General features: G+C 48.7%; 1 protein-coding gene across 2 annotated transcripts in view; it reads right to left on the bottom strand.

The window, feature by feature from the left end:
• Nucleotides 1-26,471, bottom strand: part of SYT2 (synaptotagmin 2) — a 119,708-nt gene that overhangs the window by 59,033 nt on the left and 34,204 nt on the right. The gene's annotated exons all lie outside the window — the stretch shown is intronic.

Genomic DNA, 26,471 nt, shown 5'->3' with positions numbered 1-26,471 from the left:
TCTCGAGAGCAAGCTCACTAAATCTAACACTTCAAGGCCCAAGCAACCTGCTGTGAGACTCTGCCCCTCCAATGATCACATCACCTAGGGAGGGACTGTTCTCATTCTCTCTTTGAAAGAAGCTGCTGAGCGGCTAAGGCTGCAGAAGATTGAAAGCCTTGACAGCCAGGCACATCAGCAGGAGGAGCAGGGCCCAGGCATCAGAGGCCATGCAGCAGCTTTGGACAGTGGCGGTGCCAGAGGAACTGGGGACATTGAAACCAGCATCAAGTGGCAGCCCAGACAGTATGAGGGTGTGTACATGAGCTTTGCGGGTCTCCCAGATCACATGCTGGTATGAAGCAGATCCGGAGGAGACAAGATTTCCTGCAAGAGCAGGTAGGTGCCTAGAGTTAATGCAATTCAAGTGTTGAGATGATGATATTGATGAGGCTGACAGCAATGGTGACAGGAAGCACACATTCATGCTTACTATGTGCTAGGTACTATTTTAAGGGTTTCACATGAATTTATTTACTTCATACTTACAACAACTCTAGGAGAGAGGATTATTCTTATTTCTAGTTTCAAGATGGGAAAATTGAGGTAAAGAGAGATATAATATCTTGTCCAAGGTCACACAGCTAGAGATGGGAAGATGCAGGATCTGAACCTCATCATTGCCTCCTGAAGCCGCACTCCAAACCCCTGTGCCATATGCCTTGCCAGTTGATACAGGTGCCCTCCTTTCTCAGCCATAAACTGAACAGCGTTGTAGACATTTGGGTCCTACCTCATCCCTGTAACTACTTCATGAAACTGGTATTTGTCCCCATTTCACAGCTGGGAAAACTGAGGCCCCCAAAATGCAAATGACTTGCCCTAGTCTGCATAGCTGGGAAATGCCAGAGCCAGGATTCAAGCGCTGGTCTGTGGGGCGCTAAAACCCATCCACCCTCTGGGGAGTGATGTGACCTGCCCAAGACCACACAGCTAACTTCAGTCTCCCAGGCTGCTGTCAGTCCAGCTCCAGTCTTCCCTGCACAAAAGCACAGATCTTCTCCATCCCCTCTGTAAGGGCTTTTTCCGGACATAGGGAGCGATTCCAAGTCCTCTCTAGATTCAAGCCAGACATGTAGGCCATCTAAGAACAGATGTTTGGCAGAGGGCCCCGGAAGAGGAAAAGAAAATTGTGGTTGGGCTCAGAGGATCTTCCCAGAGAATCCAAGAAGCCCAAATAATCAACTCCCCTATCTGTGGGTATGTAGACTGCAGTCTGAGGAATCTACCTGGGTGAGCCCCGTGTTACAGGTACTCCTGCCCACCTGTGAGCCAGGGTTTCCAGCCTGCCTCAGAGGACCCCAGAAAGGGTCATGTGCTTGCATGCAGTGACACTTCCACTGCCACCTACTGGCTGGGCACATATATAAGGGGCATGCCTATGTGTACATTTCTTCCAGAGTAGCTGGGTCTTTGGGGAGAGAGGATCAAGCAAAGATCCCTCTGCCAAACATTCATTTCATATGCTTTTTTTTTTTTTTTTTTTTTTGAGACATAGTTTCGCTCTTATCTCCTATGCTGGAGTGCAGGGGCACAATCTTGGCTCACTGCAACCCCTGCCTCCTGGGTTCAAGTGATTCTCCTACCTCAGCCTCCTGAGTGGCTGGGATTCCAGGCACATACCACCATACCTGGCTATGGTATGTTTTTTATTGAATACATACTATGTGCCCTGCACTCTGCCTGGCCCTGGGATACAGAGTGCTGTAGGACACAATCCCTGCCCACAAGAGTTTGAAAGTTTGCTGGGGGAGACAGGCACATAAGCAGATAACAGTGCAGCATGGGGAAAATAGCAGGTATGCACAAAAGCCCGTGGAGCCACAGCCCTTGGAGCCTCCACGGGGGTGAGGATGAAGGAACAGTCGGAGAAGATGGCTTCTGACTGGCTCTTGAAGTAAGTACACCTCTGATCCGATCCCAAGGAAAGGCGGTGTTCCTGGCAAAGGGAACATCTAGTGCTCCAGCATGGAAGCAGGAGGACACTGGGCATGTCGCCTGGAGGCACCGGGCAGAGTGGGAAGGAGGGGCCGGGAGTGGGGTGGGAGGGGCATTGGAGCCTGGATGCGAAGGGCCTTGCAAGCCGGGCTAAGGGGGTGGGGCTTCTGCCCACACAGGCAATGGGCACAGTGGAAGGCCTGAAGCAGGGCGCTGGCAGAGAGGGGGTGTTGCGGTAAGTCAAGGGAAAGCTAATACCAGTCTGCACCATGGAGGAGCCATAGGAGTGGGAAGGAAGGGATGGATGTGCTCATCTAGAAACAAGACTCCACACCGTGTGGCTAATTGGGGGTGGGCGTGAGGAATAGAGAGGAGTTCAGGGTGACTTCTGGATCTCTGGCTTGTGGAACGGGAAGGACGGGGACGTCAGTCACCAAGAGAGGAAGCACAGCGGCGGGTGGGAGTGAGGAGATCAACCTGGGACATGATCAGTTTGGGAGCCTGAGCCACATCCAGGAGGAAATGTCCAGCAGGCCCCTAGAATTGTGGGCCTGGAGCTCAGAAAGGAGGTTGGACAGAAGACATGGAATTCATTGACTCATAAATTGTACAGGAAAACTTGCTCTGAAGATGTTAAGAACCTCACACATGGCAGTGACTGGATTTGATTCCAGACTATTGGACTCACATGCTGGTTCATTCTTTCCACCTCAGCACATTCCTATCTATCAATAGTTATTACCTCACAGCCTAAGAAGTTACAAAAGGCTCCTAAACAATCTTTCTTTTTCCTAAAGCCTTCAGGTATAAGTTTCCATTCAGATATTATTCTACCCAGTTTACAGAATTGGAAAGCTGAAGAATATATTTAAATCAGTCACACAGCGGCCGGGTGTGGTGGCTCACGCCTGTAATCCCAGCACCTTGGGAGGCCGAGGCAGGCGGATCACGAGGTCAAGAAATCGAGACCATCCTGGACGACACGGAGAAACTCCGTCTCTACAAAAAATACAAAATTAGCCGGGCATGGTGGCGTGCGCCTGTAGTCCCAGCTACTTGGGAGGCTGAGGCAGGAGAATCGCTTGAATCCGGGAGGTGGAGGTTGCAGTGAGCCGAGATCGTGCCACTGCACTCCAGTCTGGGTGACAGAGCGAGACTCCGTCTAAATAAGTCACACAGCAAGTCTGAAATGGTGCCTATCACAGCCAACCATTCAACTATCTCTGGGAGAGTTGTTTCCTCTGCAGAGAGTTGGTGGTGGCTGATGCCAGTGGAAGGGGCCCGAGGAGCCGCATGTGCATCTGTTGAGGGAACAGCCATCGTCCCTTTGCCTTGGGTGAGTGGCATCTGAGGATGGCTCCCTGGGGAGAAATAAACATACGTCAAGGCTTGTGGTGATGGTAGAAGAGGAACTCCTGGGGTCATGCATGGATCTGGGGTGGGGGTGACAAGCAAGGGGTCAGTGGATTCAGCCTTTGTCTTCACTGTTCTTCATCTCTCACCTCTCCCTTTGAATTTGGGCACCTGCCTTTCTGTAAGAGGACAGGAGGCCTGTCCCAGATCAACTTTAGAGCACCAATGTGTCTTCCCTACCTCCTGCATCTTTGACAGTAATGGAGTTAGTACACAGCGACAGGAACTCAGTCCCCTGTGATGCAACAGCTAGAAGCTGGGGACCAAAGCAGGAGGCAGCTTGCTGCTGGGCCCTCTCAACTTCTCTGCCCAACAGAGACACTTGAGGAGCTTAAAGGAAAGGTGCCCAGCCCCATCTCCCAGAGACTCCCTCAGCTATCCTGGGAGGGGTCCAGGCATCAGTCGTTCTCCATGTAGCCAAGGGTGAGGGGACCGCTTTGGTGGAAAGACCCTGGATTCAAAATCAGACCCAGAATCGTGGCTCTGCCTTGCGCTAACTGTGTGACTTGGATTAATTACTTAAACTCTCTGAGCTCCAGATGAGCTCCAGTTTCATTTTCTTAAGGAACATTCATCACCAATTCACCTAAGATAACCCATTTAAAGCACAGTGCCTAGAGCCTGAGTTGGCCTTTGATGTATATCATTTTCCTTCCCACCCCCGCCCCGCCCCTTAGAGTTTGGATTTCCTCCCAACCTAGCCTTTCACACAAGTCCACCAGCTCAGCAGCCCATGGAAAGAATGCCCCTCCCTGATGGCGTAAGTTTTTCCTTGTCTTTTTGCATGAGCGGCTTGACATCTCATGCCACTATTTTCATTGAAAATCTCGATTGTCACCTTTTCCAGCTGCACCCAGACAAAAGGCCCTTCTCCAAATGGCCTCACCTGATCACTCCAACTCTCGTTTCTCTGTCCCCAACATGGAACCCCCGAACCCTCCAGCCCATCTGCATCCTCATATTCCTGCATAGATTCATACTTCCCTATAGGTTCACACACTTACCTAGAGTCTTTAGTTCTCCCTCGAAGCCCCCTAAATCCATCTCCTCACTCATCACCTGACTGACTTGTCCTCACAGACACACAGCTCAGCATGTCACTATGCACCGGCTGGTACTGTTCTCCAGTCACTTTGCTTGTACTACCACAGGGGACTTGTCCCATACCTTGGCAGTTACCCCCACTCCACCCCACCCCAAGCATCAAGCACAGTCTGTGCACATAGTAGATGCCTGTCTTAACTGCTGACCTCATATGGGGGTCAAAAAGAGACCAGAACCTGTATGCCCACAGACCATCCCCAGAGATTGGGAATAGGGAATGGTGGTATCTCCAAGTCCACTCCCCACAAACACTGGCCTCATTTTCCAGACAGGGAAACAGAGACTGGGCACTGGCGTCCCGCGATGGAGGCAAGTACCACTGCATGCTTCTCTAGGAGAGCTATGCTGTGTGACTACATGGCTGCAACCCGCTGGACCTCTGTGGGTCACCACAGTGATTTCTGCACCTCTTCTTTTCTTTCCTTGAAGAGGAGGTCCTGGTTGAAGAGGCTGGGAGCCTGGGTTCTAGGTCTGTCCCTAGAACTAATTTGCTGTGTGACCTTGACTAAGTTATCCTCTCTCTGGAGTGACATCCCTGGGGCCTGAAAAACTTATGTCTTGATCAGAAGGGTCAATGAGAGATGCAAAGTCTGAAGGTGGCCACTGGGGCTTCAAGGGCCCTGGCAGCCTGCTTTCAGCCAACCCTCCTGCCCAGGTCCCTCTACCCCTCCCACTCCAGGCCCCAAACAGAGGAAATTAATTGAGTGTTCAAGTCTCTTCCCTTGCCCAGCCACAGCTGAGCTTACTGGGGAAATTAGGGTGACATTGGTGCAAATAATTGAGTGTCTTTCCCCAAACGGTCTTCAGGCCCCGTTGCTTTAGCTGCTGCTTAAATGGATGGGCTAATTAACTTAACTAATTGCTCCCGAGGACTAATAGTTTCCTAGTCACGTGACCCAAGAAGGCACATTCTCCACTGCAACTCTGCTGCCCACACTCCCTGGCAGACCCACTTTCTGAGCCTGTGATAGCTGCCTCCACCTGCAGCGCCTGCACTTAGGCCAGCCCTGTTTCTTTGAAGGCACCAGAACGCCTTCCTCCAGCCTCTCCGCCCAAGTGCAAAACCTGACTCCAGACTCACTCCTGCCAATTCATTCATCCATTCAACAATCTTTTGTTAATTCATGTGTCAAATGCTGTTCTCAGCATCAGGGAGTTAATGATGAACAAAAGCAGACAAGCTTGTGACCTCATGGGGTGTTCCTCCTACTTGGAGAGGTGACACTCATCATTGACCCCTGCCCCCGCCCAACACACACACACACACACACACACACATATCAGATCTGTGCTACAACCAGCACTATGGAGTGTGGGATGGTGCTCTAAAATAGACGGACTCAGACCTCTCAGGGAGCTCAAGGACCGCTTCCTGGAGGGAGTGGCCCTTGAACTGAGGCTTGAAGGCTGGGTCAAAATTAACTAGGCAGTGAGGAGGGAAGTGCATTCCAGGCAGAGTGACCAGCTTCTGCACAATCCAGGTGAGAGATGCTAATGGCTGGCCCAGGCTGCTGGAGAAGAGGCAGAGCGTTCAAGAAAGAAGAGAAGAAAGTGACTGGCTTTGGTATTGGGTTGGATGTGAGGGGAGAGGATGAAGGGGCACTAAGAGCAACTCCTAAGCTCCTGGCTTGTACTATGGGCCGAATGGGGGTGTCGCTCACTGCGATATAATTCCCTAGAGTCAGACCAGGAGTGAACAAGAGGGTAAGAGCATGAATTGGGTGTTGAGATGCCTTAGAAGTGTCAAAGTGGAGTCACTGAACATGCAGATCGGTGAGCAAGCGGGCTTAGAGGAGGGGTCTGGGCTGAAGATTCACATTTGTGAGTTATCTGCTTAGAGGAGGCAGTTGAAGCTGAAGGGTGTGGCCATTTCGGACAGCCGGAGATGTGAGCCCAGGACAGGCCTTGAGGAAGCCCAGAATTATTCACTGCAGGCTCATCCCTAGCAGACTTGAAACATACCTCATTTTTACAATGTCATTTTGTTCTGGTTTTTTTTTTTTTTTTAATCTCAGAGTCATTTAAGTTCCTTCCATTTTCTTTATCTACTGTTGAGCCGACAGCTGATCAACTGCCTGAGAGTCTTCAGGGACAAGGGGACACAACCATTAATTCAGGCGCAAGGGAACACCACCATTTAGCTACACACTGTGCTGGGTCTTTATGTGCCAAACCTACGTGACCCTTGCGGGAGAGGTGTTCCTATCCTTGTTTTCCAGAACAGGACACTGGGGCTCAGAGAAGTTAAACAGTGTCCCTAGGGTCCTGCAGTGAGTGGCAGGGGTTGCACAATCCTGCTTGACATGTTCTCACTTCCAGGTGCTGTCTCTCTAAAAGAAATGGGCATGTGTTTGTGAGGCTAAGGGAGGGTCTGAGGGACCCCAGGAGTACCAGTCACCTTTCATCTGTGTCATGGGTGGCAAAGACTAGAAGATGTGGATCTCTGATGTCCTCCCACTGGTCCAGGGCTGCACTGTGATGCTGGCAGGGGGAACACAGGGAAGGGTGATCACACGCAAGGTGACCATGGAGTGAGTGAGCCTGCTTGGGGCAGAAAGTCCTGGGCCAGATAGGAGAGGGGGGCTTCCCTGTCTGAGCAGCAACAGGTGTGACCCCAGGCCAAGAAATAAGGACCAGAAAGTGTGGCTTATTGTGTGCAGAGAGGAGGGGGTGAACAGGCCATGCCTGTGAGAAAGGAGGTGAAGAGTGAGCATGCAGCACTGGTGGGCGAGTGGGCCTTGGAATGCACACACACACATGTGCAAATATGCACACTTGCATGCATGCACACAGGCACAAACGATCACATGCCCCAATCAGAACAGTCAGCCATGGAGCATCAGCCTGGTCAGGGTAACCTAGAGGCTGAACTCTGGGGTCCCCTGCTGGTCATTGCTGTTGGACTGCAAGGTAAGTAGAAATTTCCCAAAACTCCAGATCCTCAGCCCCCGAGGGCTTTGGCTCCCCTATCTTCTTGATTTTTAGACTCAAAGCAGGAGTGGTGCAAGCCTCTGTCTGGGCCCTGTGAGCCTGAAACTTGGAGCCAAGAATAGTAGAGTGCAAAGACCAAGGGATCAGGAGCCAGACAGACCTGGGTTCAAGTCCCAACTGCTGCTTCCCAAGTGGACAGCCTTAGGGAAATGTCTTTAACCTCTCTCTAAGGCTCATTGTGTCATCTATAAAAGCAGGAAATAATGCCCTTTTTGGCAAGGATGGTGTGAAGCTTAGATGTGCTGGACCACATGTTAAGTTCGACATACCACACATACGTGGAGGGCCCAACCCCGTGCCACAGCCATGACATAGGTAAGTTTCCTTGGTGTTTCCACTTAGCTATCCCCAGCCCAACCTCCTGCTTCATGCAGGAATTCCCTAACCAGCTTCTGCTAGAACATTCCAGCAACAGGCAACCCACCACATTACGCTCTTCCCACTGTTTGGACATCTTTAAGAGTTACAGTGGACTTCCTTATCTTGAACTAAAATCTCTCTCCCTGTGGCTTCCACTGCCAGAGTCCAGCCCTTCAGAAGACAGGACCACTCTCCAGCTCTCTGGAAGCAGCCACCATGGCTTCCCTGGGTGCCTTTGTCTAATCCAAACTGATCTCTCCACTTTTGTTCCAGTGTTTTCCACTGCCTCTGCCCTCCTGGCCAAATTCTTCTGGGCAAGGCTCAGTTTGTCTGTGTCCTTTTTAAAATGGGATGTCCAGAGAAGTACAGCATACCCTACATAAGAGCCAATTGTCCAAATTCCAGGTCAGACTGAGGATGGGCCAACCTCATCATGGTCATGGCACAGAAGCCTTTTCACTGGGTCCAGTCTCTGGCACAGCCAGTCCAAACACACCCACACAAGAGCCACGTTCACCATGGTCTTTAGAGCAACCCACCAGAAGAGTCCTCAGGGCAGCCTTTAGAAGAGATGCCCAAGATCCAAAGTGGGCCTCTTTCTCCACCTATGATTCTCTCTCCTCCCAGTGAGACCTGAAGTCCATTTCCCTGGGAGGTGGGGTCAGGACCCTGGACAGAAGCTGCTCCTGGCTTCTCAGGCGTTTGAAGGGAAGGCATGCAGTGACTGGGGGCTACCACAAGGCTCTGGGAGAAGTCAGGGAGGGAGCAGTCAGGGAGCAGCACTGTGAGCTGGAAAATGTTGGTGTGGCGATCCCTGCATTTCCCCTCTCCTCCCTCACACTGGAGAGCTGTGAGATCGCCTTGGGGATCCTGGCTCCTGGGGTGAGAGATGTAAGGGATCCCCCCTTGCTTGGCCTCCTCCCTCCCCTGGTGTCAGCACCTGGGTCCAGAAACTGAGTGCAGTCAGCACAGACAACAGCTCTGGGATCCTCTCACTGTCCTTGACAAGCACTGGAAGCCAGCAGGTGGGTAGAGGGCTCCTGGAGGGTGAAAGCAGAGGGGTAGAGTGGGGCCAGGGCCCTGGGGGGAGCTCAGGGTATGTTTGCTGGGGACGTAATGCTGATCCTGCATCTCCTTGGCCGCCTTGAACAGCTAATCAATGAATTCATTATTCAATCAGCAGGAAGTCACTAGCCCCTTCCTGGGGACCCTCTCACTTCGGTTCGCTCAGCATGTTTCAAAGCACTTTCTGTGCCACCTCAGGGCCCACGCTGTAGGATCAGCTCTGCCCAGAGCTCACTGAGTGACCTTGGGCAAGTCACCTTTCCTCTCTGGGTCTGAGGTTCCTTATTAATAAACTAAAAGGATTGGACTAGATGATCTCTTAGGGCCCTTTCGGCTCTGATATTCCATGGCTCTGTGAGCTGGGAGACTGGAGTGGGTGGATGACAAAGCTTCCTGGCCCCTTTTTTGGAGAGAAAAAGGAAAAAATGATGAGGGCATCTGCACTGGATGGTGCCAGGAATGGGACTGTGCAGGTTTCAGCTAAAAGTGCCCTGAATGGTGGCAATAACCAGAGTGTGTGGCAAGGGCAGTAGAGGCAGCAGAGCCACAGACCAGGAAGCCAGCCAGGCCTGGCCACATGTCCCCTCCCTGGGTCAGAAATCCCCACCTTTGCCTCTACTGATGCCTCTTGGATCCTGTCCTGGGCCAGTCCAGAGCTGGGTGGCAGGATGGCTGGGGCCCCCTCCCTGCTTCTGGCCCCCAGGCTATGACAGCAGCTGCCAGAGGGGGTAAGAAGACCGGGGGCCTAGGTGCAGGCTGTGAGTATGTGTGGCGTATGTGTGCCTCAGACAGCAGCTGAGCAGCCTGCACCAATCTCAGAGGCACTGCAATGCAGTGGTCGGATTTTTTTATTAGTTTTTTTTTTCCCCTAAAAGTCCCCATTTCCCAGGGAAATGCACAGCCAAATGCTTTAAAAAAGGAGTGGCCAGATTGCTCAAAATGTGTCAACCCCTCCCGATTCAGGGTGCTGGCACCCTCCTCTTGCCCCTGCTAGTGTGCAGCCCCCTGAACCCTGCTCCTGGTGAAGTCAGGAGGTCTAGGTAGAAAGAGTATGAAGTGGCCGATTTTCCCTTCCTAAAAGCTGGGACACAGACGGATTGAACTTAAATGCTTGCCAGATTGGAGCGCTTCTCAATTTCCCAATCCCTAGGGGATCCGGCTTAAGGCTCCTTCACAGAGGCAGAGGCCTTTAGACTCAAGAAAATCTCTGCCTCTCTTTCTGAATGAGTTTTTTGAGGGATGGAGGGAGGATGACAACACCCCTCCCACTTTGGAGTATCAAATACCAAATCTGCTGCAGCATTCTCAGAAGGGCATGAAATTGACCACCCTGTCGCCTTCCCTGGTAGAAGGGACCCCTCCCCTTTCCCAGCGCACAGCAAACTAATTCTACACACATGTTACCTCTGTCCCTGTTCTTCTGATCTTGGATTTCATTTTAAGGGAACTTTTTAGTCCGGCTGTTTTCCTCATTAAAAAGGTGATGAGTTCAATCAGCTGTGAAAATAAATCCAGAAGAAGGGCTGAATGGAACCAGGGGCAGACCTATCCCTGCCAGCTCAGCCCCTCCCTTCCAACAAGCAGAGGGTTTCCCAGGACTCCAACTGCCATGCAGGACACTGGGGGTGCTCTGCTGATAGAAAGAGTGGTAAAAAAAAAAAGACAGCTTACAAGTGTGGTCGGGCTGGCAGTGTTTGGCCAGTAAGTGGCATTTTAGCCTTGGAAAAGACTCTGAAAGCCCCTTGCAGGGGAAGTAGAGCTGCCCCTGCAGTCTCTGTCCCGGCTCTCAGGTGCCCAATTTGGGCACAGCAGGTGGTGAGCATCACAAGGTCCTAAGCTCTCTCCCCATGACCTGGAGGGGCTGTGAGAGCCCCGTCTGCCCTTCTCCTCTAATGTTGGGTCTCTCTTGGGCACAGATGGTTCTAGCTTAGGGGCAGCCAGACCACAGCCAAGCCAATCTGGGTACAGCCCAGGGAGAGGTGCTGCCAGTCGGCCCATCTGTCAAGCAGGTGACAGCTGCTGACATGTAAGTTAGGGGTGAGGGGTGGGGAGCTGGGCTGGTAGGGTCAGAGCTACTACCTGCAGGACCTCTCCTCCCTGCCATTAAACTCCCTGGGTCCTAGGCAGGAGGTACCTCCAGACCCGAACTTGGCACAGAGGTCCTTCAATAAAAACAAACTGATTCTCTGCCCAAGAATCTCCGTCCCTCTGCTTCGCGCATTTCCACCAAAACACAGGCTGGAGCGCATGCCCATTGCCAGTTGAGGTGACAGCTCTCTCCTCCTGAGGTCAGGACAAGGCGCTGGGCTCCAAGGACAGTAAGGGGGACCTGAGTTAGCCACAAGGGGGAACATCTCACCAGGAAAGCAGAAGGAACTAGCAGAGCAGTACAGTGTAATATGTACGAGCTGGACTTCGGTCCTGACTATGCTACCTTTTAGCTGTATGATGTGGGGCAAGTTCAGTAACTTGTCAGAACCTCAGTTTCCTCATCTGTAAGAGGAAAAGTAATACTTCATAAGGCTGCTGGGAGGGTCACATGACAATGCATATGCGCCCTCAGCTAATGGTGGCTACTACTTCTGTTACTGCTACTACCCCAGCATAGCAGGTGAGAAACACAGGAATCCCTTCCACAGCAGCTTTCACCACATAGCTCCCAGACTTTAACATGTATTGAAAATCTCCTGGAAACTTCCATAAAGTTCAGATTCCCAGGCCCAACTCCAGAGATTTTGATTCAGCAAGCTCAGTTCAGGTGCTCCAGGAGATTCTGACACAGTGGTCAGCGGACCACCTTTAATATTTTTAAACACTTTTAATTTAAAAAATATTTTTGTAGAGATGGGGTCTTGCTATTTTGCCCAGGCTGATCTTGAACTCCTGGGCTCAAGCAATCCTCCCACTTCAGATTCCCAAAGTAGTGGGATTACAGGTATGACCACCGCGTTCCACCAGTGGATCACATTCTGAGAAGCGCTTCTCCAGAGGAAAGGAGAGATGGTTCCGAACCTGTCACTCCCAGGTGGTTAGATGCAGGCCCCCTGTGCTTGCAGCACATTGCAAGCTTCCTCTCCCCCAGCCTTCCTTCCATCCAGACTTAAGGACTCTCTAGTGCTTTTCCTCTTCTGCCACAGTATCATACTTCTACATCCCCTTTCCTCAAGTCACTTAATCATTCAGCACATGCTTATTGAGCATCTATTGATTCCATCAATGCTATGGAATGCTGACTCCTGCTGGGCACCGTGCAGGATGCAAAGGTTAAGTGCAAAGCCCTTCCTGTCAGAAAAGGGCCATGAAAGAGATAGCCCTTAGGACCACCTGCCCCTGGGAACACTCAGTTCCAAATCCCAAGCCAGAGTGCAGGGTCCAGCCAGTTATCACTTGCCACCTACTGGCTATGCCATGCAGAAGCAGCCTAGAAGAGATGGATGGCTTGGCCTTCCTCCCCAGCTCACTCATCGCCACTGCTGAGTACAAGGTATTTCTTTTTCCTCCAATGTAGCCTTGTCCCTTTGCATGATCCTATGCCTCATAATTACATGTGAGGACGGGCTAATCCCCCAAACACGGTGTCAGGCCATCGATAACATTCCCTCGTGGTTGCCCTGTGCCACTCAGCAGCCTTCGCACAGCCTGGCAGGGGGAGCTCAGCCCGTGGCCTCGATTTTTCATGCCAGTCCTGCATCCATCACCGGCCTGCCAACTCCAGTCTCTGCTCCAAGGGGGCAGGTGTTCAGAGAGAACACTCTGCAGGCGCTGGCCCTCTCCCTCCACCCCTGTGGAAGTGTTTCTAAAGTGCAAAGGGCCTTCGAAATTCATTGGATTCAATCCCCACATTTTGTTAGTGGGGTAACTGAGGCTCAGAGTGAGATCCTAATTTGCTCAAAATTGATCACAAATCTAGTATATTTACTTCATTAATGCATGCATTTACCCATTCATTGGTTCACTTGTCAGACACCTTGAGAGTCCACCAGGTACCATGGCTGTGCTAGTCACTGGACATACAAGGATGACACGCTGTGGTCATCCTTGTCGACAAGAGGCCCACCCTCCAATAAGGAGACACACGTGTGATCACAATGTAATGTAAAACGTATGACGATCAGTGTGGTGGGAACAGAGAGGAGGGTGCCAAACTGGCCCGGGAGCCAGGGGGCCCTCTGAGCAGAGTTTTTAGGGGGAGAATAGGAATTACCCAAGCACGTGGTATAAGAAGGGCATCCCAGGCAGAGGACACACCAGGGGCAAAGACCAGGAAGCGGCAAGAGGCATAGTGTATGCGAGTTGGCGGCAGAATTGGAACCATGCCCAGATCTTCAGATCCCAGTGTTTTTCCCCTATCTCTGCAGCCTCACTACTTCCTAAAGATGCAGAGATTACACTCATTGATCCCCCTGCCTAGGGCAGAGCCCCATACATTCAAGGCAAGGAAGTTAACCCTCTAATTAGTAATGATGCTCAGGGCAGCATCTGGAAGACAGCACGTCAATTACTAAAACTCACAGAAGCCAAGGGCTCCTCCATAGTCTACCTGGACTATGAGAGTGCAGATACTACCGGGGCCAAGTGCTACCCTTCCACCAGCTCAGGTACATCATTAACCGAGCGGCAAGGGGTGGAGCTGGGTGGGTGGAAAGACCCTGTGTATTCCATCCTCTCTAGGTGAGTGCACACATCCCCAGCTTCTCTGGGCACGTGCCAGGCTTATTAAGAGATGCTGTATGTTATGGTTGCAGGTACAAGCTTTGGCATTACACAGAGCTTAGTCCCATCATGAGCTGAGCCTTTACTACCTGAGTAGCCTTGGGCAAGTCAGGTAACCTCTCTGGGCCTCAGGAACATCACCTGTAAAAGAGGGTTACTAATATCCATGTAATAATGTTGTTGAGGATTAAAAATAATGTGTACAGAATTGATTTGCAAAGTCCCAGGCACATAGTAAATCGTCGGTAATAATAACGGAGAATTGACTGGGGCTTTGAAGGGGAAATGAGCTCGCTCTTTCCCAGAGGAGAGAAGCAGTAGCAGGCTGCAGTACTAACTCCTTGGATATGCTTAGCAGTGTGAACAGTCATTTAATCTCTCTTGGCATCATCATGAGTCCTCTTTTCTGGAAGTTTTCCTGGGATTATGAGTATGTGGGGCAAGGGACAGCAATCAAGGTATCAGCCCAACACGGGGGAGGCCCTTTCATGGCTACCAAGAAAGAGAACTCAAGCCAGCCACCCTTCACCCCAGGGACAGCAAGGTGTTCAATCTTCTCAGAGGGAGAACCAAGGGATGCGGAGGTCATTACCTTCAGCATTAAGAAGGGCTCTGGGATAGCAGGTTTTATGGGCAGCCATTCTAGCATGGACATTCAGTTGCCACGCCGACAGTTCAGCCTTGCTCCTGGCCCTGGCCTCCTCTTTCCAGTTTGCTGGGTGTTACCAACTGCACCAAGTACACAATACTTCCCCGAGAAAACTCCAAAAACCTTTGCCTCCAAACTGGCTCCTCTTCCTGAATCCCCTGTGTCTGTCCACAGCACCACTGTGTTTCTGTTTACTCCACTTCGAAACCTCAGTGGCAACCTTTTAAATAGATCTTTTATTATGAATATATCCTCAAACTTACACATAGGCACAAAGGTGAGTATAATATGCTTCATGTGCTCGTCACCCAACTTCAATATATAAGAATATTCTACAATCTCCTTTTACTTCTTCCCCCCTCACACTTTTTCTTCTGGAGTATTTTAAAGCAATTCCAGACATTATCTCCTCTGAGGCTGGCTAAGGGACCTCCACTCAAGCTGCAGGGCTGTAGGAGACTGCAGGAAGACAGGGCTGTAGGAGATGGGGCAGGAACACCATGGGGCAGCTCTGGATGCACTCACTATGCCTGGGATGCTCTGGGGATCTGGCTGCTCTGTCTGCTGGGCTCTTACAAGAACAGATGCTCCTTTTTCTGGGTTTACACTAACTTTTGGATGGGCTTGGGATCTAAGAAGTTCCTCCCCTAGATGTAAAGTCAGCCAATTTATAAAACTCCAGGATTCCACGAGCACAGTGCCCTCTGGAATCTGCAACGAGGCAGCACCGGGGATGTCAGCTGCCTTGCTGCGTGCTCTTCTACCTTCAAATCATTGTCTTCTCTTTGCAACACAGGTAAGGAAAGGCAGGCTCAACCACTGCCTGAAACCTGGCTTCCCCAAACAGAGGATATGAATGTTGAGAGGGGTAGAGGGAGGACCCTTCCATGTACAGGGAGGAAACAGATTCCAAGACCCTCTTTCTAACAGTCCACGAGGCTCTTGTGAAGTCCAAGCTCACGCCTCTCATTCTAGTTCATCCTTAGCTAGAAGGAAGGTGGCTCACTGCCATCCCACTTGGGTTTCCTGCACGCACACAACAGCAACAAGGCTCCAGTCTCCATCACTGGCCTCATTTTACGTTTTCCAATCAGCTTCATTGAATTATAATACATCCATATAATGAAATGTCCACATTTTAAGTATGCAGTTTGATTAATTTTGTTAAGTGTATATGCACTTTCCCACCACCCCAATCAAGATACAGCACATTTCCATCACCTTAAAGCATTTCCTTGTGCCTCTTTGCACTCAGCCCCCATCATCCCCAGCCCCAGGTAACCTCTGATTTGGTTCATCGTCAAATTTGCTTGTTTGAAATTCTTACACGAATGGCATCATTACAGGATGCACTCTTCTGGGATGGCTCCTTTTACTCAACATAATTATTCTTTTTTGGAGATGGAGTCTCACTCTGTCGCCCAGGTTGGAGTGCAAAGGTGCGATCTTGGTTCACTGCAACCTCTGCCTCCTGAGTTCAAGCAATTCTCCTGCCTCGGCCTCCTGAGTAGCTGGGATTACAGGGTGCCCACCACTATGCCCAGCTAAATTTTGTATTTTTAGTAGAGATGGGGTTTCACCATGTGGGCCAGGGTGGTCTCGAACTCCTGACCTCAGGTGATCTGCCTGCCTTGGCCTCCCAAAGCGCTGGGATCATGCCCGAACTTCTCAGCATAATTATTCTAAGATTCATTCATACCATTACAGGTAAGAGGAGTTCATTCTTTTCATTATTGAATGTAGTATGCCATTCTATGGTGTGCCTATTTAAGTTTTTAATTTCAATTTAAAATAATTTATTTACGTATATTCTGCCCTTATTCTTCCTACAGTCTTCTAAGAAACTCTGCTGCCTTCTAACAGGGTAATGAACTTGTCCCTGGGATGAAAGTGATGAGGAGGAAGATAACAACAGGACAGTTTTTGCTGTCACCTCTTGCGTAAAGCACAGCGTCAAAGATACTTAGGTATGTCTCATTTAGGGAAAGGATGAACCAAATAACTTATATACTCCTTTTTAGTTTTCTGATTCCCTTTCAGTGACATTCATCAAAAAATTATGAGCACTTACTAAGTCCTGGGCTAAGTACCCATGACAAGGCGCCTGACCTCAAGGCCCTTGTCAGGGAGACAGGCAGATGAACATGTGATGCCTGGTGTTTCTTCTGGACTAAAGCAACCAAGGGAAAAATCTGTTTGGAGCTCTGACTCCTGGGCCTTCAGATAGTCTATAGCTGGGAAGATAAAGCTACTTTAAAAGTCCCCAGCTGTGACATCCTACAAGGCCAGAAGAGTGGGGGTATTGCTTCATGAATTATGGGTCTGTTTCTATACTTCCTCATTTTCTATACACCAGGATCTCTCGGGAGGGCCTCGGTGCCCTCTCTCCTCACTTGCTCTTCTCTCCCTCCCCTGCATCTGTCTCTCGCTCCCCTCACTCGTTTGCTCCTTGTCTACCTTTCCACAGTCATTGGTCATCAGTGCAACGTTTACACTTGTTTTGTTGTTTATTAAATGGAGCTTTGTGATCATGATTTGTAATTTAAGAAGTGAGTCATGAATTTATTTCTTTAAAAAGCTAAGTGAAATAAGTTAGTTTTGTGAGCAGCTCTCAGTAGGAAAAAAAGATTATCTAGTCCCTGGTCCTCATGATGCCAAACAATTAATTTCACTTAAACTTCCCCAGTGATCTGACAGCTTGACTGGCTGTTTCATCAGAATCTAGACCCAGTCTGCTGGTGAAAATGGTAGCATTCTCTTCCTTCAAAGAAGATTCCCATCCAGGAAATCGGGACAGACCAATGCCCCACCGAGCAAACCTGGAATGCGGAGGGCCCAGAATTTTGCATCTTCTTTAGGCCCACACATCATGTACAGAGAGGAGAGGGTTTGAAGGCTGAATACTGGGGATGCTGGGGTAGGGCAGCAGAAGAGAACAATCTCTCCATGATAAATACCTACCATTTCAGAGGTATGCCACAGACGTAGCCCAAAGTGAATGACTTTATTGGTCTATTGAGACTCTCTGGGACCAATGTGCTTACCATGGTGAGTCACAGCACCTGGCCCCCAATCCTCCTATTAAATTCACTGTTTGAAAGACCTAGAAGGCCAGGCACGGTGGCTCTGCCTGTAATCCCAGCACTTTGGGAGGCCGAGGTGGACGGATCACCTGAAGTTCAAGACCAGCCTGGCCAACATGGCAAAACCCCATCTCTACCAGAAATACAAAAATCAGCCGGGTGTGATAGCAGGCGCCTGTAATCCCAGGTACTCAGGAGGCTGAGGCAGGAGAATCGCTTGCACTCAGGAGGTGGAGGCTGCAGTGAGCTGAGATCACGCCATTGCACTCCAGCCTGGGCGACAGAGCGAGACTCTTTCTCAAAAAAACAAAACATACAAAACAAACAGACAGAAACCCAGAAGACTGTTATTATGTGCTCCTCCCCATGTAAAGGATTTCTCTCTATTTGTCCCAGAGTATTTAAGCCTTGTGAATCTTATAGTAATTTAACAGGTGATAGAGAACTGAGAAGTCAGGCGGGGAAAAGACTCAACCGAAAGGAAAACAGTATTAAAGAACCACTACCACTCCTACGGCTGGGAGGAAGAAAAGGAGGAGGTGGTGTTATCAGGACCCAGAATCTGGGGTCTTCTACTAAAAACTAGATCCACAGAGGAAACACAACTACTGCCAGAGAGGCCACTTGAGGCAAAGAGAGAAAGGGATTCTCCCCTCCTCCCACCCTCCATCTCCACCAGCACCTACCTGGCTGCACCTACCCAGAATCCACTTGTCAAGGGAGCTTGGGAAATGTGGTTCGCTGAGCAGAGGAAAGGATCTAAAGACAAACAAGCAAGTGACCAGCCGCGCGCGCGCGTGTGTGTGTGTGCACCTTCCTGTGTGGATTTATCAGAAAGAGGTGTGGAGACTATTTTGTAGTGGTCATTCTAAATAAACCCCATTGCTATGTGTAACCATGAAGATTACGTCCATCAATAAATCAGTCAGTACATAAGTTCCATGAGAGTAATGGATTGAGCCCATAGTAGGTTTCTCAGACACTTTCTTTTTTATTTTTATTTTATTTATTTATTTTTTGAGACGGAGTCTTGCTCTGTTGACCAGGCTGGAATGCAGTGGCATGATCTTGGCTCACTGCAACCTCCGCCTCCCGGGTTCAAGCGATTCTTGTGCCTCAGCCTCCTGAGTAGCTGGGATTACAGGCGCACGACACTATGCCCAAGTAATTTTTGTATTTTCAGTAGAGACAGGGTTTCACCGTGTTAGCCAGGCTGGTCTTGAACTCCTGACCTCGTGATCCACCTGCCTCAGCCTCCCAAAGTGCTGGGATTACAAGCATGAGCCATCACACCCAGCCCAGATATGTTCAGGCAATCCGCCCTCTCAGAACCATCAAAGCCCATGTAAGCAGTTCAACAGCACACAAATAAATGGAGAAGGACATTTTGGTGGGAACAGAATAGAGGCAGAGTATAAAATCATTGAATATATTGTAGGGCCCCAACACTCTAGTCACAGACACGTGGAGATATGGGCTCACACATCTCTCGTGTGCTCATCCACATCCGTTTGTACACTCAGACACACTCAGATAAACTGGTTAAGACACAGGTCTGCTTCAAGTCTTGTTTTCATTATGGTCTAAACCTCTCAGGTGTGATATGGAAGATAAATAGAATAGTATATGTGAAAGTGCTTTATAAAGTTGATAGCACATTACTCAAATAAATGCAAAAATATAATCGAGATTATACTTTCATTCTGTAGTTTGTTAAGAGTGAAAACTGCTAGCAATGGTTATAGGTAGAATTACTATAAGATCCACAGAGTTTAAAGGCTCTGGGGCAAATAGAAATCCTTTATTTGGGGAAGAGAATGTAATGACAACACTCATTTATCAAGTACTTACTATATGCCAAACCTGTGCTAGCAATTTTATGTGCATTATGCCACTTAGAAGAATAACAATTTCTTGCCTTGAAGTATTTCTTAAAGGCAGGCATTACTCTGTCCATTTTCCAGAAGAAAAGCAGGTAACTTGCCTAAGAGCTTGTGGCCACCAAGGGACACAGCTGGGATTTGGGCTTGAATCTGTCTGACTCCAAGGCCCACCCACCACTGCATAAGGCATCTCCTCAAAGACAGGGCATCGAGGCACTGACTGATGGCCCTGGGCAACTCAATGACCTTCATTTGAAGCCATATGTATTTCTTGAAGCAGAAGTCAGGAGGAGGCTTGTTACATCAGGTAGAAATGATTGGCTGAGTAGGAGGAGATCTTGTAGTAATCAGGTATCTGTGTCTCGTTTATGTCAAGCCTTCAGGAATTTGGGATCTGCTGATGCTTCTGAAAGTCTAGGGTACAGTTAATAAATTCAGCGTGCGTTAATTCCACACAAGCCATGAAAATATCAGTGAGGCTAAGCAGCTACTAACACAAAGTGAGATACTGCGAGTCACATAACTAGACAAAGTCTTTGCGTCTCTTTACATCTTGCATTAAACTGTGCACTAAAATATTGTTTAGAAATACTAATTAATGTTTAATTCTTATCTTTAGTGCAGGCACAGTGGCTCACACCTATAATCCCAGCACTTTGGGAGGCTGAGGCAGGAGGATCACTTGAGCTCAGGGGATTGAAACCAACTGGGCAACATAGCAAGATCTTGTCTGTACAAAAAAATAATTTAGGCCAGGTGCAGTGGCTCGCGCCTGTAATCCCAGCACTTTGAGCGGCCAAGGCGGGTGGATCATGAGGTCAGGAGTTCAAGACCAGTCTGGCCAAGATGGTGAAACCCCATCTCTACTAAAAATACAAACAGAGAATTGCTTGAACCTGGGAGGCAGAGGTTGCAGTGAGCCAAGATCACACCATTGCACTCCAGCCCGGGTGACAGTGCAAAGACTCCGTCTCAAAAAAAAAAAAAAAAAAGTTAAATTAGCTGGGCCTGGTGGTGGACGCCTGTGGTCCCAGCTACTCAGAGGCTGATGTGGGAGGATCACTTGAGCCCAGGAGGTCAACGCCACAGTGAGGCATGATCACACCACTGAACTCCAGCCTGGGTGACACAGTGAGACCCTGTCTCAAAAAAAACACACCCACAATTCTTATCTTTAATAGATTTCAAGACCATAGTTGAGTAGTCAGAGCACCTGGCCCCCAATCCTCTTATTAAATTCATTGTTTGAAAGACCTAGAAGGCCAGGCACAGTGGCTCATGCCTGTAATCCCAGCACTTTGGGAGGCTGAGGTGGACGGATCACCTGAGGTCAGGAGTTCAAGCAGTCTCTCATTCAGTCAACCCACCTAGGAGCCCTGGCCTTTCAGATCTGGGCATAACCAAGGCACTGCCATCTGCCTGGTGACAGCTTATTCTTGTTGGTGTAAAAGCAGAGGGCCTGATGAATACAAAGCTTGCAGGTCCAGATCCATTGAACGACAGTGCCACTCACACCCCAACATTCATCAGCACACCTGTACTCACTGACACATGCCAGCGCTCGTGAGGAATAAGGGCTTGTGGCAACCCAAGAGGGAGAAAGACTCAGAGAATACCACTAATGCTATGAGCCTGGGGTCCTAAGGGAGGCGTTTTCAGTGTTTAGGGCGATGCAGGAATGTTAGAATTTAGCCTCTCTGCAGTTTGTGAGGTCCCATGAGTGACCCGGCCTCACAGGAGCACTGGGAGCAGACCGAGAAGGAACTGAGAAGATACCGTTACTCCTGAAGCTCAGGAACCTAGGCCAAGACAGCATGGGATTGCAGGATCATAGAGAAGTGGGAGCATTGGGTGCTTAACCCTTTAACCCCTGTATTGCTAAATTTCCTTTGGTGCCCAAGGAGCTACTGGCTGAAAACTGTGGTGGGACTTCTGAGGTTCCAAGGAGCTGAAGAATCCCCCAACCCCAGCTAGCTCTCCCTGGGAATTCATTCTTTCTTCAGTCATTAAATGTGTAGAAAAATGAAGGGGAAGAGGGAAGAGGAGCACAACTCTATTGGGTGCTAAATCAAGATTAATGAAGTTCTCGCCAGGATCAATTACTGAACTCCCTAGTTGCTGTGAGCATAACATGGGCGTGACCATTTGTAATGGCCAAGTCTGGTTGGAACAACATGGGTGGGCGAGATGGGTGACTTAGCCTTCTCCACACCTCATGTTTGAAAGCAACTGTCAAGGGAGCAGCATGAAAGGAAGGTGCCCCTGACAGCCTTGGGTCATTGCTCTGTATTAAAATGCATCTTTTATTTGTCCCAGTCTGTTTTGATCAATATGGGCTCTGACAAATCATGCACAGCCATCGGTATCATTGATAAAACAAGGGGAATCACTGATTCAACGACCGGTGGATGGGGCTGTATTCTAAGTGTTCACCACCCCAAGGCTGCCCCGTGATCTCTGCTGGGTCAGCTGGGCCTGAGTCTGTTCACCTGGTCAGAGTTGATATAGGCGAGGCCAAAGAACCAATTCGTTTTGATAAGCAGCCCGTCACTCCCATCGGCGATCTGCTGGCCTATCGAAGCAGTCAGACCAGCAAAACTCCCATCACCTGCATGAGCCTTCAACCTGTGTGAGGGGGGCAAGAGGGGCCCCTCCTTTTAGAAACAAAGTCACGATCAGCCTTCCCCACCTCTGAAAAAAGAACTCAAATACGATTGGGGAAAGCATGAGAAATAGAGGCAGCCCCTGATCTGTCAAGGCCTTGGAGTTGGAGCCAGAGGGAAGTGCTGCCACTCCTGCCTGCCTGGGACAAGCTCACGGCCATGGAGGCCAGTCCCCAGCACAGCACCAGGGCTCAGGGCAGCCAAGTGTGCATGGGCCAAGGCGGAGAGACCCACTTTTAGCGAGGGAAGTTAGGCCGTCAAGATTGACCCTCCCACTGAGGAAAAAGGCTTAATGAAATACAAAAAGCACCTAAACAGCATCAAAGACAAGCTCATGAGGAAATGCTGGACCCAAATCTAGAAGACAACAAAACCCCAGAGCTGGAAGCCGCTTTTGCCCTGAGAGCATTTGTCCATCAGGAGGAAGCTGCTGAGAAACTCGGCTTGGCAGGGCTGCACTTTTGGCAGCCTCCCAGAGCTAGAGAAACGAAAGTCAATAATGTCCGGGATCCACCAAAGCAGGCCTTTGATAAACTACCTATTGCTTTAGAGTCAACCCCAAAGGGGCTCATCCCTTATCTGCATTGCAGAACAAAACCAGATGGGCTTCTAAGCTGACTTCACTCTCTGGCTATGAAAACTTAAGCCCTGAACTTGAATTAAGGTGCCCTGCCCTAAGAAAGGCCCCAGGCACACTGCAGAAGCAAACAAAAATTCTCTTTGAATAAAAGAATAAAAATTAAAAAGAAAGAAAAATTTCTCTCCGGGGAAGATAGCAAATGATTTGTCAAAAACAATGCTTAGCACAAAAGGAACTCAGGCACACAAGGAAACAAGACACCTTGAGAAAGAACTGGCAGGAACAACAGATAACAAAAAGAGATCCACAGGGACTCCAGATAGAGGAACGGCAGGTACTGATTATAAAACAACTATGTTTTCAGTATAAAACAAATAAAAAGCCAACATCGAAAATTTCAGCAAGGAGCCAGAAACTATAAAACGTGCCATAGGATAGTTTGAAAACAATAAAATATAAAGCTTATAATTGACAAATGCAATGTTATGGACTGAATGTCTACGTCCCCCCAAAATTCATATGTTGAAAGTCATTGAACCCCCAGTGTGATGGCATTTGGAAGTGGGAGCTTTGGGAGAGAAATAGGTTTAGATGAGGCCATGAAATGGGGGTCCTCTGCCATGGGAAGAGGATATAGCCAGAAGGCGGACACCTGCAAGCCAGGAAGAGGGCCCTCGCCCAGAATTACATCTGCCAGCACCTTGATCTTAGACTTCCAGTCTCCAGAACTGTGAGAAATAAATATCTGTTGTTTAAGCCTATGAAAGTCTATGGCATTTCATTTTAGTGGCTGGTGCAGACTAAGATGGTAAGATTGTATGTTATTGTATTTACATACAATAACCGAAAATACAAGTTCAATGAACAGATATAACCTCAAGTTTAATACAGCTGAAGAACACATTAATGAATTAGAAAACAGATCAGAAGAAATGATCCAGAACACAGTGGTAAAAACTTGGCAGAAGCAGAATAAAGGGTAAAAGAGGATGAAAAGAAAACAGACATTTCATTGGAATTACAGGTGGGAAATGAGGGCGGGGGGAGAGAGAGGAAGGGAGAGAGATGGAGGGAGGGAGGGAGGGGCGAGAGATGGGGGGGAAAGAGAGAGAGAGAGAGAGAGAGAGAGAGAGAGAGAGAGAGAGAAGCAGGCTAAGGCAACACTTGAGGACAGAAAGGCAGAAGAAGATACCAGAGCTGATAAAAGATATCAATCCACAGATTCAAGAAACCCAACAAATCCCAAGCAGCAAAAAATAAAAAATAAAAAGAAAATCATGTCTAGACATAGCATAGGAAAACTGCAGAAAACTAAAGAAAAAGTCTTAAAAAGGTAGAGCCGAAATAACCAAACTAGCAGCTGGGAGGGCAGTACAGGCTCCAGATGTCTCACAATATCCAAACGTTAGTATGTAAACTGAATGAAAACATTTTTCATTTCTTGCCCAGAAATCCGGGCTTATGGACGGTGTAGGGGGAAGTACAAGAAAATCTTGGAGATAGGAAACAAAAGGAATAACATATTAGCCATCCCCCAAGTGTGATGGTGGGCTTGGGTTTACTGAACATTTTAATCAATCATCTGAAGAGGGGAAAACGTCTGAACTATAAGTACTATTAAGTCTTCTAGAATAAACAGCAAGACCCTGTGTGGCAGGTCAGCTTCAGTGTTGGAACATGCAAGTTAAAAGGTACGTGAAAATGGACCCAACCATATAATAAAATCATGGGCCTGGAACCTCAGTTACATTACAGGCAAGAATCAGTAATTCGCGTCTAAATCAGGCCCAAACAAACCAAAAATGTATCAATGTTCATACTCTGAAAAGTTTGGAGTTTTGACTCAGCAGGTACTTTTCCTCCCCGAATGGATCCAATGAGATGGATGTTTCTGTGTCACGAAGATCGATGCTCACCCACATCCTTAGGTGGGGGTCCCAACGGCTCCAGTTGAAGGGACACATTACCCAGGGAATGAGGCCATGGTTACCTTGGGGTGGCCTCCAGGAAGACCTGCCCACACGCCCAGCTCCTTTCCTTGCCCTGGACAGCCCCAGCTGCCGGCACGCCCCTTGCAGATTTACTACTCTGTTCCCATGGCTGTCTCCAGCCACCTCTAGTTTCTCAGCCTTTAATGTATTTTCTACATCTGTACAAGATTTATTTGAGGCAGGGAGATTTACTTAGCACATTTATGCTCAACAGAGAGGACAATTCCTCATAGAGTTCTGATCTCATTTGCCATTAGAAGCCTGAATGAGATTGCCTGGCTGATGGGCAGTGAGAGTTGGCTGGTTCTGGATAGGAGTGGATATGTGAACGTGTCGTTACATACACGTGCTATAGGTGTGTAACACATGAAGGCCTATATGGCAGGTTAATGTGTATTTTTTTTAATGTGTGAGTACTCTTGCGCGGGTATGTGTGTGAATTTCCAAACAACGCGAGAGCACAGGTATATTTATTTGTTTTATTTTATTTTTTGAGACAGAGTCTCACTGTCGCCTGGGCTGGAGTGCAGTGGTGTGATCTTGCCTCGCTGCAACCTCTGCCTCCTGGATTCCAGCAATTCTTGTGCCTCAGCCTCCCGAGTAGCTGGGATTACAGGCATGTACCACCACACGTGTACCACCACGTGAAGCTAATTTTTGTATTTTTAGTAGAGACAGGGTTTTGCCATATCGGCCAGGCTGGTCTCGAACTCCTGACCTCAGGTAATCTGCCCGCCTCAGCCTCCCAAAGTACTGGGATTACAGGCGTGAGCCACCGCACCTGGCCTAGGTGTTTTTAATTATGCATATACCCCAGTGATAGCATGGTCCATTTGAGCATATGAACATCTGTGTGGAAGGATGTGAAAGTCTGTGTAATATGATGTGATACATATATATGTGTGAATATAGAAATACGAACTTTGATAAATGGCTGAAAGTACTTAGTGAGATTATGCATGTTCAATCACTCATCCATATCTGTATAACTGATGGGAATATGATCTGTTATCAGCCTGAGGATTCTTTTCAAATGGTAAACCAAATTGTCTCTCCTCAGCTTAAAGTTTTCCAAGGACTCCCATTGCACTTAGTATGAAACCCCCACTGTTTAATCTGACCTTGGCAGTCTCGGCTTCCCACCTCACTGGTCGCAGCTCTGCTCTCTCACCTTCACACACTGCTGTGGTCACACTGGCCTCCATACACCCTCAGACTGGCTGGTCCCCTCCCCCACTGCCCAGCATGCTCTGCCTTGGGCTCTTCACCCCAATCTCAACGTCTCCTCTTTATGAGAGGTCACTCATGATCTCAGCCTGCTTCGCTTCCTTCAGAGCACTTACTACCATCTGAAGTTATCCTGTCCAGAACTCACCTTGTCTATTGTCTGTCCACGACTCCCAAGAAAATGCCAGGTGCTCAGAGAGGGCCATGGTTTTCTTGTTTATTACGGCATCCCCTGAACAGTGCTGGGTGCACAGGAGGGCCCAGTAGTAACTGTTGAACGAGGACGGTACATGTGCAGCCATATGATGTCTGCATATGTGCACTATGATGTCTACTAAGGAAAAATAAGATGTGGTGAATACTGAGCATGTTGGGCACATGAATTAGAATGAGTCTGTATGACCATATATTTAATGTGCAGTCATTCATTCAACAAATTACTTACAAGTAAGTGTGTGCCAAACACACTAACAGGCACTGCTCTAATTGAGTTTAGTCTTGTGGGAGAGACACACACTAATTATATATATATAATTATTACATATTAATAATTATATATATATACACACAATTGAAAATTATGTGAAGACTATGAATGCAAAGCATAGAGAGCCATGAAAGTATTTGACCAGGGGCCGTAGTTGAGTTGGGAGCTCAGGAAAGGCTTTCCCAAGGGGCTGGAATCACTCTGAGAGCTTCAGGCACTCAGGGAAAGGCTGGGTTTTTCTGTTTCTAACCCACATGTGGATACATGCACTTGCAAATGTTATCA

The sequence above is a fragment of the Papio anubis genome, chromosome 1 (assembly GCF_008728515.1).
Source record: "Papio anubis isolate 15944 chromosome 1, Panubis1.0, whole genome shotgun sequence".
Classification (NCBI taxonomy): domain Eukaryota; kingdom Metazoa; phylum Chordata; class Mammalia; order Primates; family Cercopithecidae; genus Papio; species Papio anubis.
Note: the sequence above shows the minus strand (reverse complement) of the source record. Positions and strands in the feature narration are given on the sequence as shown.